This window comes from Tetrao urogallus, assembly GCF_951394365.1.
Source record: "Tetrao urogallus genome assembly, chromosome: 3".
Classification (NCBI taxonomy): domain Eukaryota; kingdom Metazoa; phylum Chordata; class Aves; order Galliformes; family Phasianidae; genus Tetrao; species Tetrao urogallus.
In genome coordinates, this window is record NC_136815.1 from 54,216,900 (window position 1) to 54,234,848 (window position 17,949).

The 17,949-nt window shown below is 34.4% G+C and overlaps 1 protein-coding gene across 1 annotated transcript in view; it reads left to right on the forward strand.

The window, feature by feature from the left end:
- DOK6 (docking protein 6) overlaps positions 1–17,949 on the forward strand; it is a gene marked incomplete at both ends in the record, with an annotated part of 234,919 nt that overhangs the window by 174,235 nt on the left and 42,735 nt on the right. The gene's annotated exons all lie outside the window — the stretch shown is intronic.

Consider the following 17,949-nt stretch of genomic DNA (forward strand, 5'->3'; position numbering starts at 1 on the left):
GGGTCCATGTATATTTGAATAGCAAAGGGCCATTCAGTTCTCCAGAGTCCAAATCCCATTCCTGATTACTCCCCAGAGCAGTCTAGCTTTCTTTCTTTGCAGTATGACAAACTCGAAAAAAACTTCTATAACAAAATTTGCTGTGTTGAATGCTCCCTCAGACGCTGCATGTCTTTAAGATGGAAAGCTATAAAAAGTGGTTTTTTTCTGTGGTTTTTGAAAAAAGATGGATGATTTTTTCATTAAAACTAGACAATCTAGGACTGTGTGAAGAAAAATAGAGATACAAAAATTTTGGACAAAAAGAAAATAGGTAGAGGAAAATTCACAATCAAGATATAACATTAGGGACAAATAAACAGTTGCTGAAAGCAACAAACTGCATTCTACAGGGCAGAAAGTGATTGGTTAATAGTCCAAAACCAGGAAGAAGCACTATTATAAATATATCTGCTTATATTCCTGCTGCCCTAATAAGTGCTTAGACCTGAATCCGGGATTATATGGGATTTTCTTTCCATGGAATCACCACTTTAAGATCTTCCACCTATTGATTAACAACTCTGCTGCTTAGCAAAGCTGTTTCCATTCTGCCATCAGATGACTTCTCTAAAACCTCATTTATGAAGACTGTGGCCATATGGTACAGAATATCAAACTCTGAGAAAAGACTGAGAGATAGAAATGACTCACCATCATCCACGCAGCATGTAATATACTTTGTTCCTGATGAATCTTCACTGTGATCTTCATAGGGAGATCGATAGAGCTTTGTGGCCTGCTGTAGGCTGTGTAGAAGCTGTAGGCTGTACAAAAAATGGCTCAGAAATCTGTTGATTTTTATATATCAACTAGTAAGTTAAGGTTGTTTTGGTTTTGGAAGCTCTGTTGCTCCTGTCTGATCGAGTGCTGAAGCTTCAACAGATTTTCTGAGTTACCTGCAGTATTTGTGTTGTATTCATATTCGAAAATCTGAAGGTATTAAATAGACTCACTATAGGTTATTTTCCTTTTATCAAGTATAAATACCATTTTCACTGTATGTCATATAAATATTTGTTTCCCTTAACATCTGTAATCTAAGCACAAACAAGAGTATATTTTTTAATCAAGGTCTACACGTCCTTCTCAATCCTGATCTTTTTCTTTATAGCTCCATACTATTTGGTTATTTTTTTTATTGTTTTGCTTTGCTTTTTCACTATTTCAGTTATGAACACTCATGTATAATATTATAGAATTATATCTTTATTTTCTTTTTTTTTTCTTTTTTTTATGAATATGAAAATGAAAGAAACTATGCAAGAAACTTTAAAAAGGGTAACTTAATGATATAATAATTATTATACAAATCAGAAGAAGAAATGTCAACAGTACTGATTAAAGAAAAAAGACATAAAACATACACGTAAAAAAGGAACAGGTTAAGTAGTTATTCATATGCATATTTTTCTCTTTTACTCATGTCCTTTTCAAATTATAACACTAGAAGAAGAACCTGAAACATGAGATCAGTTGTCACTGGCATACATATGTTTTTAAGTTGACTATTGGCTTTACTGTAATTAAAAGACACGGTATTTTACTGAAATACTAAATCAAGACCAACTGGACTGTGACCTAGTCGCAACTTAGGTGCCCTTCTTGATTGATTTTGAAGTGCTAAATCATCGTGGCTATAATGGCTGATGTTCACTATCTTTTGGACAGTAGCAAATTCGGGTCAATGCTAGTACTTAAACTGAAACTAGTTTCAGATAAAGTTTCATCTGTATGTGTATATCATATGTACATCTTTTTTTAGTCTTCTCTTTTTTAATAGATAACATAGCTGATAATTTTGCCTTAAAGTTGTATGGAGTTTTTTGGGGGGAGGAGAGAGTGATACTGAAATGTGTCGGTAGTTTTCTTCATTATCAACACAAATATTCAATTTAAAACAATAGCGATTGGCTTTCTACTTCAGAGTTTTCACGTTGTTGTACTGTCTGCATGAGAGTATCAACAACTTTGGTTTTATCCTCAGAATAGTCTCTATCCTCATATATCTACTGTCTCACCACTACCACCATGTTTTTATATATGTTTTTTTAATATACCATTTATAAATCTATTTGGTTTTGTAGTTCTGGAATTTTTTCAAAAAAAGTCTCAGGAGTATCAGGTATCTTGCCCCAGTTGTAGTGAGATGTTGTGCACAGAAGATGCACATATCAGTTTCAGCTAGATTTCTCTCCTGTCACCAGGCTGGGCTGCTAGCTCCACTTCCCTTCTATTAACTCAGGTTCTCATCTGACTGAGTCAGTTCAGATAGCTAATTTGATCAATTGAAAAAAAGCTAGCTAAAAGCAAGAGGGTTCTTTGGAGGTACTGAGCCAAACTGGTTTACAGAAACAGCACCGAGACATTAGATCTTCTCAGTTGTACCTTAAAGAGAGAAGGAAAATGAATGATTCACGCTTCGTAAATGCTGAGCATCCTCCCTCTTGCAGTCAGTGAATGATACTGGTTTTAGTGATCTTTTCAAGGAATCCCTAAGATAACTTTCATGCACCAGCGTATGAAAGCTGTTGTGCTCAGCATCACTTGTCTATCTAACCTCTACAGCATGATGACAATTTGCTTACAGCTGGCAGTGTAACTTAAGGCCTTGATTTTCCTTCTCAATGGCATCTTTATTCTTCTCATATAGCCTTCACTGAAAACACTTCTACTAAGTGCATAAAATTGAAGGTTAAGAACTGTAGATTACTCATATTCATTTCTCTTATTATGACTGTATATATGACAGATGCACGCTTGGGAATTAGAGCTGTATCTTTGTAACCTTGTAAATTACATTTTTCCAAGGCTGACAAAGGAGGCGCATTGTGTAATCTCAAAAAAACATATATTAAAAAAAAAAAGGCAAAACAAAAAGTAAAGCAAAAATTCTAAACAAGATAATGCTGTAGTTGATGTTGACCATTTGATTTTAATCAAGTATCAAAGATTGAAATATAAATTCTTAAAGAAATATGAATGGTTAAATTTTTCATAATTCGTAATCATAGAATACATTCTGTGATGCTTGTTTTCCTTTGTACATCACAGCTGCAAACAAATGTAGTTTTAGAGTGATACTTTTAACATTTACCAGAAAATAAACGAATTAACAAAACACATCTGTATATTTCCTTTTCCTCGTTATTTTCAAGTCTTGTGTCTAATATAATTGAATCAGTCACAGTGATAGTGTTCTGTCATTTCAATAAACTAGTACCAGTGAACTTATTCTCTTTGTTTTTAAAGTTATTAATAAGGGAATAACAAATGTGGCAGTGAAAACAAATATCAGGCAATATAACTGTACTTAAGGAGAAATTGGAGAATAAGGTGGATAAGAAATAAGGCTGTAAGTTATTTAATCTTTCTATTCCTTAGAAAAAGGATGAGGAAGAGTTCATAAGACCAGTATGATGATAAACATAAATTACAAGGTTGTCAGACATAATATTAATGAGAATGTAGATAGGATGAAGAATGTCAGCGGTAAATTGTCAGATAATTAGGAAAAAAAAAATACTTGAGACAAGAGAAAATAGCAGTATTGCTTTTGTAGTAAGCTCAGTTCTTTACTATGTATTTCTTCACATATTTTAAGCTGATAGCAACCTAAATAGATATTCATCAAAAGTTTACAGAATCAAACATCAAGAATAACTACATCAAAAAGATTCTGAATTTTTTATTTTCAAATGACCTTTTACATTTGAGGTTTCCTATCTTTGCCAATGCACATTAAAGGATTTTTCATGATTGTTATGCATATTTTTATGTCATGTCATACATATCACCTATTATTTTCCAATTGTCAAAAATTGGAAATTCATGAACATGCTACTGGATGTTTCAGAAGTGATGATTATATGAAATATTTAGTTAAAACATATGTCTTATGGGCTTCATTTCAACACTGTAGTTCACTTAATGTGATAAAGCTTTTGTTGTTCTGTTTTGTTTTGTTTTGTTTTGTTTTTTGTTTGTTTGTTTTTTTTTTTGTTTTTTTTTTTTTTTTGATGTTGTGATTCTGCATAAGTGTATTTGGGGGATGTTAGTACCAGGAGAAAATAGAGGAGAAAAATTCAGAGGTCACCTACGGAAGGTCCCTGGTTTCTTTAAATGCCTTCTTCTGTCTCCAAATTAGATAAAAGCTCAAGTATTGAGGTTCTGAATAAGTATAATCATTCATGAATTCATATACTTGATGGAAAATAAACTGTAGCTTCAGGCCACTTATTTTTGCAAATACTTAACTCAGTGCAGATTGGTATTTCCAGCCTGAAACTAATGTATGATGTTTGATGAATGTATGATGTTATGCAATGTTTATAAAATTTGTAACGAGTATATACACAATAATCTGTGTGCTTTTAGTTTCTGAAATGTTTACTTGATTCACACATATGTTGTGAAGCTTTGTTTACTGGTTCTAGAGGTCTTTGAAAGTTACAAGTTAAAGTTAAAATAATTTAGTGTTTTTGACAGAAAAGACTTCTAGGGAAATAAGGCTTGCTCTTCTATGCAGTAGATACCAATAATAGAACACTGGGAGTGTTCTACTGCAGGACCTGTCAATCCACTGGCAAACCATGGCCATCTGGAAATATTGCCAAGATATTAATAAAAATAGAAATGATGCCTTTTTTTTTTCCCCCTTAATACTGTACTTTTTGGATTGAGTTTTGTAACCCATTCCCATAAGTATCTAATGAAATTAAAAAAAAAAAAAAAGAATTTTTTTTTTTTTTAAATAAGGATTTTTGCTTCACTAAGCACATAATGACATTTTTTTCTGACTCTTATTTTTCTGTGAGAATTTTTTAAGAATTCTGCCAGGCTACATGTTAGTCTTTGGACTCAGAAAACTATGTGTATATGATTTAAGTAAATCCTAGAACTGTGAAGCATGTCTATTTCTGACATTCACCATTTCAGAAGAATGTATGGATTCATGAATATGCTGTCTGGAGCTGTTTTTTGGGTTGTTTTTTTTTTAATCTTATTTGAAAGAAAATATTTTCTTGAAAGTTGATTTATTTCATTGACTTTTTTTAAGGCTATTGTTCACATCCAATAATAGGCATTCAAATACTGTGGCAACATTCAAGAACTATGCAGTAGATGCCATTAATTTCCCAGAAGAAAACATTTCTCCCAGCTGCTAAAGTTGATATTCCACAGCCATTACTGTCCAATATCTTTGTGTTTTTTAACACAAGTCATGCCTTCTACTCCTCTTCTTGGCCTGTCCTCTGTCAGCTGCAGGAATCTGCTATCCCCATATGGTGAAGAATGAGGTGGAGGAAGCTGCATGCAGTAGTTGATGTTGAATGTTTACTGCATGTTTGAATGAAACCTGAGGATAGGGAAAGTCTTTTCTATGGAAACAAAGTGTTGGAGCTGCTGGTACAAAGTGACAGAGCAGGTGGGAGAATAGAGCTGTTTGTCATCAGAAACACTGCAGACCACATGTAGGTTTGTGAAGTGTTTAGATAAGTGCTGTGGGTAGGTGTGAGAGCAGAGATTGCAAGTCCTTGTATAAGAGTGTATCAGATATTTTGGTGGTTGGTGATGTAATTTAAATGCAGATTTGCCTTTTTAAAGTTATTTGCTAGAGCTTGCACTGGAGTATTAAACATTTTTGAAGTGGCAGTACTCACTCAGAACATGATGGGATGAATTCAATTCTTTCCTTTGCTTGCCAGAATTTTGAACTCTTCCCCTTAGCTATCCATCTGAATAAGCTTGAATGTGAAAGGTGTTATAGGTTCTAAAACACAGGTGCCTTATATGGATATGTATCCTAACCTAGAAATTATTCTCATTCTTCTTAAAAATTTCTGAAAGATGTTGTACATTTCCATAGTACTCATCTGGCTATCTGTCTTACTGTGCTAAGACTCTGATTGAAATCTGCCTTCTTCCTGATACGATGTAGGAGCTGAACCAAAACCAATTCATAATAAAAGTTTCACATAACTGAGGAAATAGAATGTCTTGTCTGCTGATTCCCTACTCCATCCTGTGAATCTGTTCTAAACCTGCATGCATGAATCCTTGAACACTGTTTTTCTCTGTTCTGAGTGCTTGTTTTCTGTTTGAATGTAAATCTGCTGTATTCTAAACATTTTGATTTCAGTAACTAGAGTCTGTGTAGTTTGTTTAAATGCAGTGGGGCAAAATTACGTTTTAATACAAGTGAGTTTAAAGGTTGGTGGCACAAGCATATTTGAAATTAGGATGAGTTTATATCTTGCTAAATATTGCATGTATCTTGCTAAATATTGCATGTTTACATAACTGTCAAACTAGTTGACACTGTAAAATTGTGTTTCTAGAAAGTGCAAGGAAGTGAAAGCAGTGAACTTTCCATAAACACAATAGATGATTTGACTAGCAGTCTTATTTGCTAATAGCCATGGGTGATATGAACGATAAATTAGAAATGATGCTGTAATTATACAATAGTTGTTGCATGCCTGACTGAACCCTCTGTGTCTATTCCCAACCCTCCTCTTAATAAACCTGGAAAAATATTTAGCATGGAAGGGAAGTTTTCTTCGGCCTTCTGCACATTTTAAACAGCTTGCTTGTATAACTGTGCTGATAGGTTTAAATCATTAAACTCAACAGAGGAGCAGGTTGTGTTGACCTAAGTATTACTAGAAAAGCAATTCTCAGGACAGTTTTCCAGTGGGCTCAGTTTATTGTTAATCTCCTATCTGTTATTCCGGGAAAACCGTTTATTGTAAAATAAACTAACATAGCCTATAGAGATCCTATTATTATTAGCCACAATAACAGCTGATGAAGCCACCTTATGCTCTCCTGAGACAGATATTATTATAATAATTATGCTAATAAGTAAAATGAGGTGCAGAAAGATTAAGGCCAAATTCAACTAAGTATGAATTTTCCAAGGTCACAGAGTAATCAGCTGTACACTGGGAGCAGCACAACAACAAAATAAATCCTGGATCATGGTCAATTACTTATTCACAGAACACAGAAGAATTAACTTCTGAAAAACACATTTTTCATACAGTTTTCATCAGCATTAGAAACTATATTATCATTCTATGTTTTCTGTCAAGCAAGGTTTTCATCTGTTTCATCAACTCAGTTCAGGTGTTCTTTATATCGCACAAGGGAATAGTTAAGGCTTTGTCTCTGATTAGTAAGAAACCTCTTTATCAGTGATTTACAGATGGACCCAGTGCTTTTCAGATAATGGAAGATTTATAAAATGTATTAATCTGAGAGGTGATCAGGAACTCTCATGCTAGTCCTAAAGTTACTCTGTAAATCCCTCCTGTGCTCTATGTTCTTTGGACCATCAAGTACCTGTTGGCATGACAGAAAATAGATGAAGTTCACACTTTATTATAAATTTGTTCCTTTTTCCCCTGTTTCTGTTCTTTTTTCTGAAGACAACGGATTTTTGAACTTGACAATTACTTACAGTAATGTCTCTGATTATGTTTAGATTGAAGACAACTGATATTTAGTATCTAAAAAAACATACTTGAAATATTGGTCTTTTTCCAAGTACAAGCAGTCTTTTGATGTGTATTAATCAAAGCCTGTCCAGACCGGGATTGTTTATGTTTTCTTTTCTGCTCAGCCTTGGGTCATGGCTGTTATATGATTGATATCCTCTGTATGAATCCAGCCATGCTAGCTGTTTATATTTATAAGCTGCTCTGTGCTGCCCAGTAATCTGGTTCAGGAGAAATATAAAAGCCAGTAGTACAGACAGATCAGATTCTTTACTGTTGACTTGGCATTATTTCACTTACTACAGTAGCTATATTGAATAAAGATATGCAGCTACTACAGTAAGTGAAATAATGCCAGGTTTACTTACTGGCCTTTATCTCCCAGATTTTCAAACCAGAAAAATTGATATTGGAAAGGATGGCTGTTAGTCAACTGATGTAACGTTCTCTTCCAAGCTGAGATAGCATCAAAACTAGATCAAGTTGTCCAAGGCCTTATCCAGTCAAGTTAAGAATACCTCCAGGAATGTAGATCCTGTTCTTGGAGGATAGGTGTTGCATTGCATGAATCATTTTTGTGACCCTCCACTGGATATGCTCCAGCAGGTCTATGGCTCTTCTGTACTGAGGACTCCACATCTGGACACACTACTCCAGGTGAGATCTCATCAGGGGCAGGATCAGCTCCCTTGACCTGCTGGCCACTCTTCTTTTGATGCAGTCCTAGATACAGTTGGCTTTCTGGGCTGCAAGGGCACATTGCTTGGCCATGTCCAGCTTCCCATCTACCAGTACACTCAGTTGTTTTTTTTTTTCAGCAGGGCAGTGCTTAATTCTTTCATTCCCCATCTTTTATTGGTATTGGGACTTGCCTTGACCTGAGTGCAAGATCTTGCATCTGGATTTGTTGAACCTGATGAGGTTCACCTGGGCCCACTCTTTAGGCCTGTCTAAGTCCCTCTGGATGGCATCCCATCCCTCTGGTGTGTTGTCTGCATCTTGCTGTCAATGTCACTGATGAAGATATTAAAGAGTATTGATCCAAGCACCAACCCCTGGGAAACACTACTCATAATCAATCTCTATCCAGACATTGAACTATTGACTCTCTGGACTCAGTCCTGAAGTCAATTCTTCATCCATTGAACAGTCCACCCATCAAATCCATATCTTTTCAATTTGGAGGGAAGGATTTTATGGAGTACCATGTCAAAGACCTTACTGAAGTTGAGTTAGATGACATCAGTGGCTCTTTCCTTGTCTATTGATGCAGTTCCACCATCATAAATGGCCACTAGGTTGGTCAAGCAGGATTTGCCCTTGGTGAAGCCATTTTGATTCTCCCGTATCACCTCCCTGCCTTCCATGTGCCTTAGCATAGCTTTCAGTACATGGCAACAGGCAAGTGCAACCTCTACTATATCAAGCAATTTATGCCAGGGGAAAGCAAAAAAAACAACTGGAGAGTTATTGTCTGAAAATGAAATTCAATGGAAAATATGCCAATCTTAGGTTTATTAGACTTATGCAAATGTACTGAGAAATATAGCAATTTACACACACCACTCTGTTTCCAAATTGGTTTCCTAATTTGCAGCTATTTCTGTCACATTATTAAACTAGCATCAGCAAGGAAGCAAAAATTTCGCTAGCTTGTTGTGTATGCAAAAATTTGGACTGTCATTTGGATAGTCTTGTCTCTCTTCCATGGATACATTATGTACATTTATTTAGGGGGATGTGAATTACTATGAATGACTGATGATTACAATTTTAAGATTTAGTAATATCAAGAATTACGTCTAACATGATATGATCTCCATGTGTTACTGAATGCTGGAGTCATGCACTCATAAGCCTAATAAGGAATATTCATGACAAAATATTGATAATTGTTGTTTTAGCAAGTATTTAGAAAATTGTCTGCCATTTTATTAAAATTCATTGGTACCATCAGTTTACTGAAATGAATGAAGTAGCTAAAAAACTATTGAAAGCCACAGATCAGTTTTTGACTATTAAAAAAAAAAAAAAAAAAAAAAAAAAAAAAAAGTCTTAAGCAGGCTTTTGTAGCATTTGCTTTATTAGAAAGTTTGAAACTTAAATAACTCCATGTTTTGTTGCCAAAATATGTATATAGTCCTTAGAATTACAAATTTTCAGTCCCCAACTTATTGTCTTAATGTTTACCCATATGGGGGCATTCTGAGTTCATTCTTAGTTTGCATTTCTTGCAGCACAGTAGGGAGATTTTTTTTAAGTAGTTCTCTACAAACGGACATTTTTGATGCCATAACTTTTATCATACCACTTCTAAAACTGACCAGAGCAACTTCTATGTAGTCAGAAAGGCTGTCCTTCCAGTACTCTCAAGTAAAACACTGAAGACTTCAAGTGTCTCAAATTCCTCTTTAAGATATGTCATACCTTTTGGCAAGTAATATAATAAAAAAAAATCACATGCTTTGAAATCTCTGAAGCATATCAGGTTGAGGTCAGACATGAGCAGCTTTGTCAAAGAGAGGGATACCCAGCAGAGCAAGGACATCTAAAAAAAGAAAGAAGAAGGAGGACAAGACTATGAAAGTTGGCGCTGATAGCAAACCTCACTAACTTTTTTTTTACACATCTCATGCAAGCAAACCTTCTAGAATACAATAAATTTTAGGCTGATATCCAAAGACAACATATTCCCACTGGCAGTCCGTTAGACATCTCCAACTCCTGCATTTAACTGCATCTTTTCCTCCCCAATTTGTTAACCCCTGTGTATTTCAGAAGATATATCAAATACTGTCCCTTTTCTGTAAAAACCTACTCTTTAATTTTGGAGATACCAAGCACAGAATTTCAGTAGGCTACTGAGAGGCATTTTGTCCAACTTACCTGGTCAAGCAAACTCAACTAGAGAGGCTGGTTGCCTGTGCCAGTGCGTGGTCACTGCACAACAGTGATTCTTCCTGTTCAGATGAAACTTCCCTTGTTTTGGTTTGTGCCCATTTGCCTCATGTCCACACACTGGACACATCTGAAAAGAGTCTGGCTCTGTCCTTTTTTTACCCTAACTTTCAATATTTGTATACATTGATAAGATCCATCCTGAGCCTCCAATTATTGTCCAGGTTAACCAGTCTCAAGTGTCTCAGTTCTTCCTCACAAAAGAGATGCTCAAGTCCTTTAACCATGCTATTGGCCCTTTGCTTAATTCTCAAGTAGTTCCACATATCTCTTGCACTGAGAAACCCAGAACTGAATGCTAGCTACTTCATATGTGTCATCACCTGTGCTGAGGGGAAGGATCACCTCCTTTGACTTTCTGGCGACACTTTTCCCAGGAGTCCCTTAGACTGCTATGCAGCCAAGGGCATGTTTAACTTTGTGTCCACTAGAACCCACAGGAACCTATATGCAAAGCTGCTTTCCAGTTGGGCAGCCCCCAGTATATACTGGTGCACAAGGTGTTCCTCCTCACATTCAGGTTCTTGTTGAACTTTATGATGTTCCTGTCAGCCAATTTCTGCATCCTGACAAGGTTCCTTTGGATGGCAGCACAACTGTTCGATGTATCAGCCACTACTCCTGGTTTTGTGTCATCAGCAAAACTGCTGAGGTTGCACTTTGCTCCTTCATCCAGATCACTGCTGGACAGAACTGGACCCAGTATTGACTTCTGTAGCACACCACTATTTACTGGCCTCCAACTAGATTTCATGCTGCTGATCACCACTCTCCAGGCCCTTTTTGGTGAGTTTTCTATCCAACTAATTGTCTGCACATTCACCCTATACTTATCAGCTTGTCTACAAGGATTTTATTGAAGACAGTGTCAAAAACCTTACTGAATCTACTGCTCTCCTCTTGTGTACCAAGCCAATCAGTTTATCAGGTGTGGTTATCAAGTTGGTGAAGCTTGTCTTTCTTGTGGTGAATTCATACTGACTACTCACAATAATATTCTTGTCCTTCATGTGCCTGAAAATGTTTTCCAAGTTTAGACTCCCAGGGATTGAGGTGAGGCTGAACAGCCTACAGGTTCTCCTTCTTGCCCTTCTAGAAGATATGAGAGGCGTTGGCTTTCCTCTAGTCCTTTTGCAAGCTGGAATGCATCTGCTGTACTTGACTGTCCTACTACTAACTCATTTGTTGAATAGAGACCAAAACTCTTCCTAGCCCTCCCATCACTGATGTGTTTTCTTTATATCACCAACTAACACTCATAATGATGCACATAATTTACTTGTTTATGAAATTAGACAAAGCTGTAAATGAGCATTTCTGTGATGAACTGCTTGAGATGAATGACCCCTTAACCTTTGAAGGTTAAGCTAATAAAACATAGTTCAGGCAGATCTATATCAATGCATTAAATGCCACCTGCCTTCCTTTAAGCATTCATGAGTCAATATGATGAATTGTTCTAGGGCTATTATTCATTTCCATTTTTGACTTGAAGAAAATGCATAGGGGGGTGGTGTTATTTTGGATTATGTTTTTAAGTGTGTTCTTTTTTTTCTTTTTCTTTTTTCTTTTTTTTCTTTTTTTTTTCTTTCTTTTTTTTTTTTTTTTTTGCTGTGATCCTCCTCATTTTCCATCTGGAAATAGTTATACCTTTAAGTATATAACTACAAACCACTTTGAAATACCCTAGAATATTTTCACTTTTTAATCCTGGAGATTCTGTCCTAGGCGTATCTGCTTAGAGAAATTATTTTATAGTTACACAGCTTTGTCCCAAAATTCTGTCTGCAAAAATCTTTTCTTTTGTGTCATCCAGCACCAATCTCTATGTTGATAAAAGCTCCCATATCTTGGTGACAGAAAGGGCAATCAATATCTGCAAATAATGTCTATGCAATAGAAGTTATGGATACTCCATTATATATACATACGTATATTAGCTAAACCTGCTAGTAATTGCTCCTATTTGATACAGATTCCTAATATTTAGTTTTCACCAAGACCTACTATATAGGTACACTGTATAAGTATACTGTGTACCATACAGTCAAGCTTGCAAATAGTCTCAACTGTGATCATGGCAGCATTGTCTCCTGTGTTATTAGTAAATGGTTTTATGCAATAAAAAAAATGATGAAGTAGTTCAAATACGGCTTAGCTATAATAAAACAGCTCAAACCTTCTAAATGTTCAAGAACTTGACCTTCTGCTCTCACAGTAATTAGCAGTTTCTGTGAACAGTAAAAGAAGGAAAGAAACAAAGATAGAATTTTGTAACATAAATGGGAGGACACACACCTTACTGACATTCAGCAAATATAATCTCAGTGCACTATAAAATCCAGCTACTTTTGTGCAACATTAATCCATTCTATCAGGCACAAAGTGATCTATTATGAACTCCTTTTAATGAAAAGGAAAGAAAAAAAAGAAAAGAAAAAAAATCTCTTCTGCCAGAAAAGGAGCAGAATGTCCCAATTCTTTCTTTATAGTGTGGCCAAAGAGATTAAAAAAAAAAAAATCAGTCCCACTGAATTTCCCTTCAGAATGCTTTTCTTCCCCATTGCTTTATTATTTGTATGTAATATTATTCCACAGCCAAAGACTAATCATCAAACAGCTAGGTACTGCAAAAGAATGTTATTATTTTGAGATTTTTTCCTCCATAATTGATTAAGAAACTCTCTAAAAGGTCCTTACAAGGTTAGAATTGTTACTGAAAACCTAATCACTAGAAATATGTTATAAAGGTTGAAGTCACTGAAATGACTTTCACAGCTAGCTTTTCTGTCTTTTTAGAAGACTTATGAGATCATGTATTTGAGGTTCTTTGCCAATATTGTGTCAGGAACAGCAAGCTAGATACAAACATAAAAAGAAAGATAAAGGAGAATGTAGGAAAGAAGTAGTGTGCTAATATCTGTAAATATTTATATTATTAATGGATACGATTAAGTAATGAGCTCAGCCCAAAAACAGACATGACTATTTTGTAAGCAAGGTGAGTGATTGTGAACAAAAAATTATAGGAAAATGTTAACCATGGATTAATAACAGATCACCAAAAAGCATCATATTCTGATTGGACCATCATAGAAATATATCCTGCATCATGCATAAGAAGTCCTGGATCAAGATTCTATTATTAATTATTGAAATTCAGATCTTGTAAGACCAGATTAAATAAGGTGAGTGAAGAGACAGAATTTAAGAAGAACTTTAAAAGGCAAGTTGAATAAATTGTTTGCAATAGCAAAATAATTTCAACAGAAACATAGGGAAATGACTATACTTGGAATAATCTTCTCTACAGTTCAGGCTGGTAACTGGTTTATGTAGAATAGATCTATGTGTCATAATACACAAGATGAACATAATACAGTGGTGTCTGCTTTGCAAAAACATGGCACCTGTTTCATGGGTGTAACTTAAAATTCATTAAAAAAAAAAAAAAAAAAAAAAGCATTTTACTTCCCTCTTGCTTGTGCCCTAACTTATGCTCAGTAGATACTACCTTCTAGACTATGTGATTTTTAAACTCCAATAATTTGCTTCTGTGAATGCCAATGAAACTAGACCATGCTATTCTACTGTCAGCCTACAGACACTTGAAGTGAAATCTATTTCTTGACACCAGTCATTTAATTCTTCAAAGCATAATGCACAGAGAAACCTTCTTCAGAGTTATAAAGAAAGATATCTAAATAATAATATTCATGTTTCTAGATTGCAATTCTTGTTAGTTCTTCTGTGACCCCGTTATCTTGCTGTTTTACTAATGAGAAAGTGAAATGAGCCAGTCTTTTTCTAACTTCTTTCCAAAGCATATTTGTAAAAAACTGTCTTTATTGCAGGGTAAAAAATTGATTGAAATGTATATTGATCTGTTCTTCTCCCCAAGCCAGATCTATTTTCTGTCACTTCTGTGTTTTGACTTCTCTAATGCAAACAGAAAATTAGAGAATAATATGCTAAGCAAATCACAACTCATAGCTCAGGCTCCATTCTTGGAACAGTATTAATTATTAACATCATCCTCTGTTTATTGACATCATACAAATCTTTTTAAGTCAGTGGAGTTGCTCTGTGGGAATTAAAACAAAAATTTAGTACTTAGACCTTTCATGAAAGTACAATAATGAAAAATATGGGGATCAGCTTACAGAACACAGATTTTTTTTCATTTCTATTTTAATCAAATAGTCCTTTAAGGATTATTAACTTGTCACTGGCAAAGGTAAGCTTCATATGACTTAAGTTTTTTTGGATAATCAAGAAATAAATGTAGTGTCCATGATGTGAAATATTTCTTAACTAAGAAATATAAGAAACTATAAGAAACTAGAGCAAACCTAAGTACTTCGGATTTCATACCAGATAATAAAAATTTCAGAGATGGATTTTTTTAATGTTCCCACAAAAAATATCTGAGTTAGTGTGTTTTTGATGTATGTAGTTCTGTTTTTCTCCCACATTCTAGTTGAAACCTAGTTTTCTCCCTCACAAGTTGATCAAGAAAGTCTAGATTATGCTTTTCATTTCTTGAAATCTAATTTGAATTGAGAAATGTTTGTAGCAAAATAAATCTAGACGCATGCTTTTGTTAACGCTACATTGTTTTATTAGCAAGCTTGGTTTGGTATATAGCTTCTACTTCCCTCTGCAATTCTACACCTAGTTAGCAAAGATTAAGGACAGTTCATTCATAGAGAAAAGTGTTTATTTCTTCTGTGTGATTTTGCTATCTCAGCTGTTATGGACCCTATCTGAGCTTATCTGAGCTAACTTAATGTTAGTGCATGTGAGCATGTTTTGCTAGCTTGTGCGGAGAATACACCAGGGTTGGAAGCAACAGCAGAACTTTAGCCTCCATACTTAGAGCTGTTGATTTAGTTTTGTAATGGGAAAATAAGCCTAAGGAGGTATGTGATGTAATTTTCTAAAATATTTTTGAATTGCTGTATTTATGTTAAATTAAGGACAGAAATAAATTGTGTAGGAAAGAAAGCTCTATATGCTTAGAAGAAAGGAGAAAATGAATAGTTGTTTTCTTTGTTTTTCCATAAGGAAATGTTCTCTGATTTAGCTAAATCAGAAAAATTCTATGGAAATTCTGGTATGATTTGTTTTGCTTTGTTTTGATAACAAGAAGATGAAGAGGAAGAAGAATACCTAGGAAGAAGTTTCTAAACTTACTCAGAGTTATTTCTTTCACTGGTTAGAAGTATCAGAAGTCTCAAACCTGAATGACTAATCATGTAACAAGTTAACAGTTATGGTTCATCTTTCATAACATGCAAATTGTTTATTTTTAACATTGTTAACTGACAGAAGTTAATTTACTCTTGTGGAAAAGGGATTCTGAAACAGTAAATCTCTGTAGCTTTGTTTAACCTGTTGTAATTTATATAGGAAAAAGCTGTGTAATGACATACTGATTGTATGTATGTTTATATGCCTATTTTCTTCCCCTTGGTCTCAAGTTTTTTATTTGGAACACCCACAGTCTATCACATAAGATGTTCTCTACAGAAAGCAGGTTTCTGTCAGTAGCTTATCCATTTTTCTTTGGACACAACAATATTTTTGCAAACAGCAGTTTGTAGGAGTCTGCTTTTGATCATTATCACGTGCATTTGTCCCATGGTGTTCGTTTTTATTGATAAAAAAAGTTTTTAAAAAAGACACTGTGGTTAGTAATGATCTAACAATTATTTAGAATAACTTTATGGACAAAATAATGTACAATTAAGTTGTCATCCATTCTATAACAGATAAGATGATTCGTGTTTATATTTTAAGTTCTCAACTTCATAACAATGGTAATAATGTAGTTTAAAGATTGGAGTCATTGGATTTTTTTGTTTGTTTTCTGAGGATGATATTTTCACAAAAGATAAATTGTTCTTTCTCTCTATGGTATCCCCAAGGAAATCCAGTTTACCTGGCCCTACAATTGCTTGTGTATTTTGATACTTCTTACTCAAAAGGTGATCTTAAAAGTTCCTTAATTAGAGAATCTGAGAAAACATATTGTGGATGTTCTATATGTACTACAGTAGTGCCTAATGTATAGTTCTGCATCACTGTTGGTCAGATCAGGCAAGAACTAATCACCTATGATGAGGAATAATCATAGAACTTTAACCACTTCTATTTACTCCAAGAATTTAGCTTTGAGACAATAAACTAGTCAGAGATTCTCTTTACTGGAATTTGTATATAATGCATAATAATAATGAGTTTTGGCTTAAACTCAAGTTCACCTTTTAAGTGAACAAACTATAAATAAATAATCTCTGTTAAATGATGTTTTATTCATTTTTATTTATTATTTATTTTTTATAACAAAGTTACCTGTTACCAATGCTATAATAAGGCAGTATCATAACTTAGAGAGTAATTCTTAGAAGGTTTGATATTGCCTTGATCTCCGCAATAAAGAAAGCTCTCCACATTGCAAAACTTAAATTCCTAAGTCTCTTCAAAACAGAATTGTAAAGCTTTTGAACTTAATGATCAAAATGTTTCTTTGTGCTCTTTTCTTCATATTGTATAGCTTGTAGTGATTATCTGCACCACTGACAAATGAAATGGAATATTGGCTATACATGAGCTGAGAAGACGTTAGCTGTAGAAAGGGGGTAATTTTGATGACAATTCTCAAGAAAACAATAACTGAAGTAATTACATATCTGCCACACATCAGTGTGTATCAGTGCTTAAAAATGAAATAATTGAAGATCTTTGGATTCTGTTTCTAAAAGAGATAGGCTTTTTATTAATATTTATTATTTATAATACTTTATTAATATTACTGAACATCATGTATTCATACAGATGAAAATGGATTTTTGAATTTTGCATTATGAATGAGGATTTCCTCTGAGTTAATCATCATCCTACAGTAAATTATCCAGGCCTTGAATATATTTTGCTGTGTAGCTGGACTCTGAAAATGTGGGCTTCTAGGCATACACTTTCAGACAACCATCCTGGTCTTACTCCTGAAATTAAGGTTTCCACTCTAAATCTTTCAGAGTAATTGAGACTTCTAGTGTTCCAGATGTCTCCTGAAGAAACAGCATCATCAGAGTCATCTTGATTTATTAGATACAAATTATCTATTGTATATTATATTCTTTAAAGCCAGAAGTACACAAATTTTGCAGATATATTCTCTTTTCTTTTAAAGAGAGAAAGCATAAGAAACAAAGGTGTATCCAAAAAGGTCATCAGTATGCAACATCTCTATATTTTTTTTTTCTTGTTGCTTAGTCTTGTCTTTCTTTTGTATCTCATTTTGGATGTGTTTTGGAGACAGAACTGTCTTCAATAAAATTTACATTCCTCCGATTAGTTTTCTGTGTTATACCTCTTGTGTACACATGGATACTTATTATGTAATTCATGGCTTAAGTTACATAAAGTCACTGAGAGTGGAAAATTT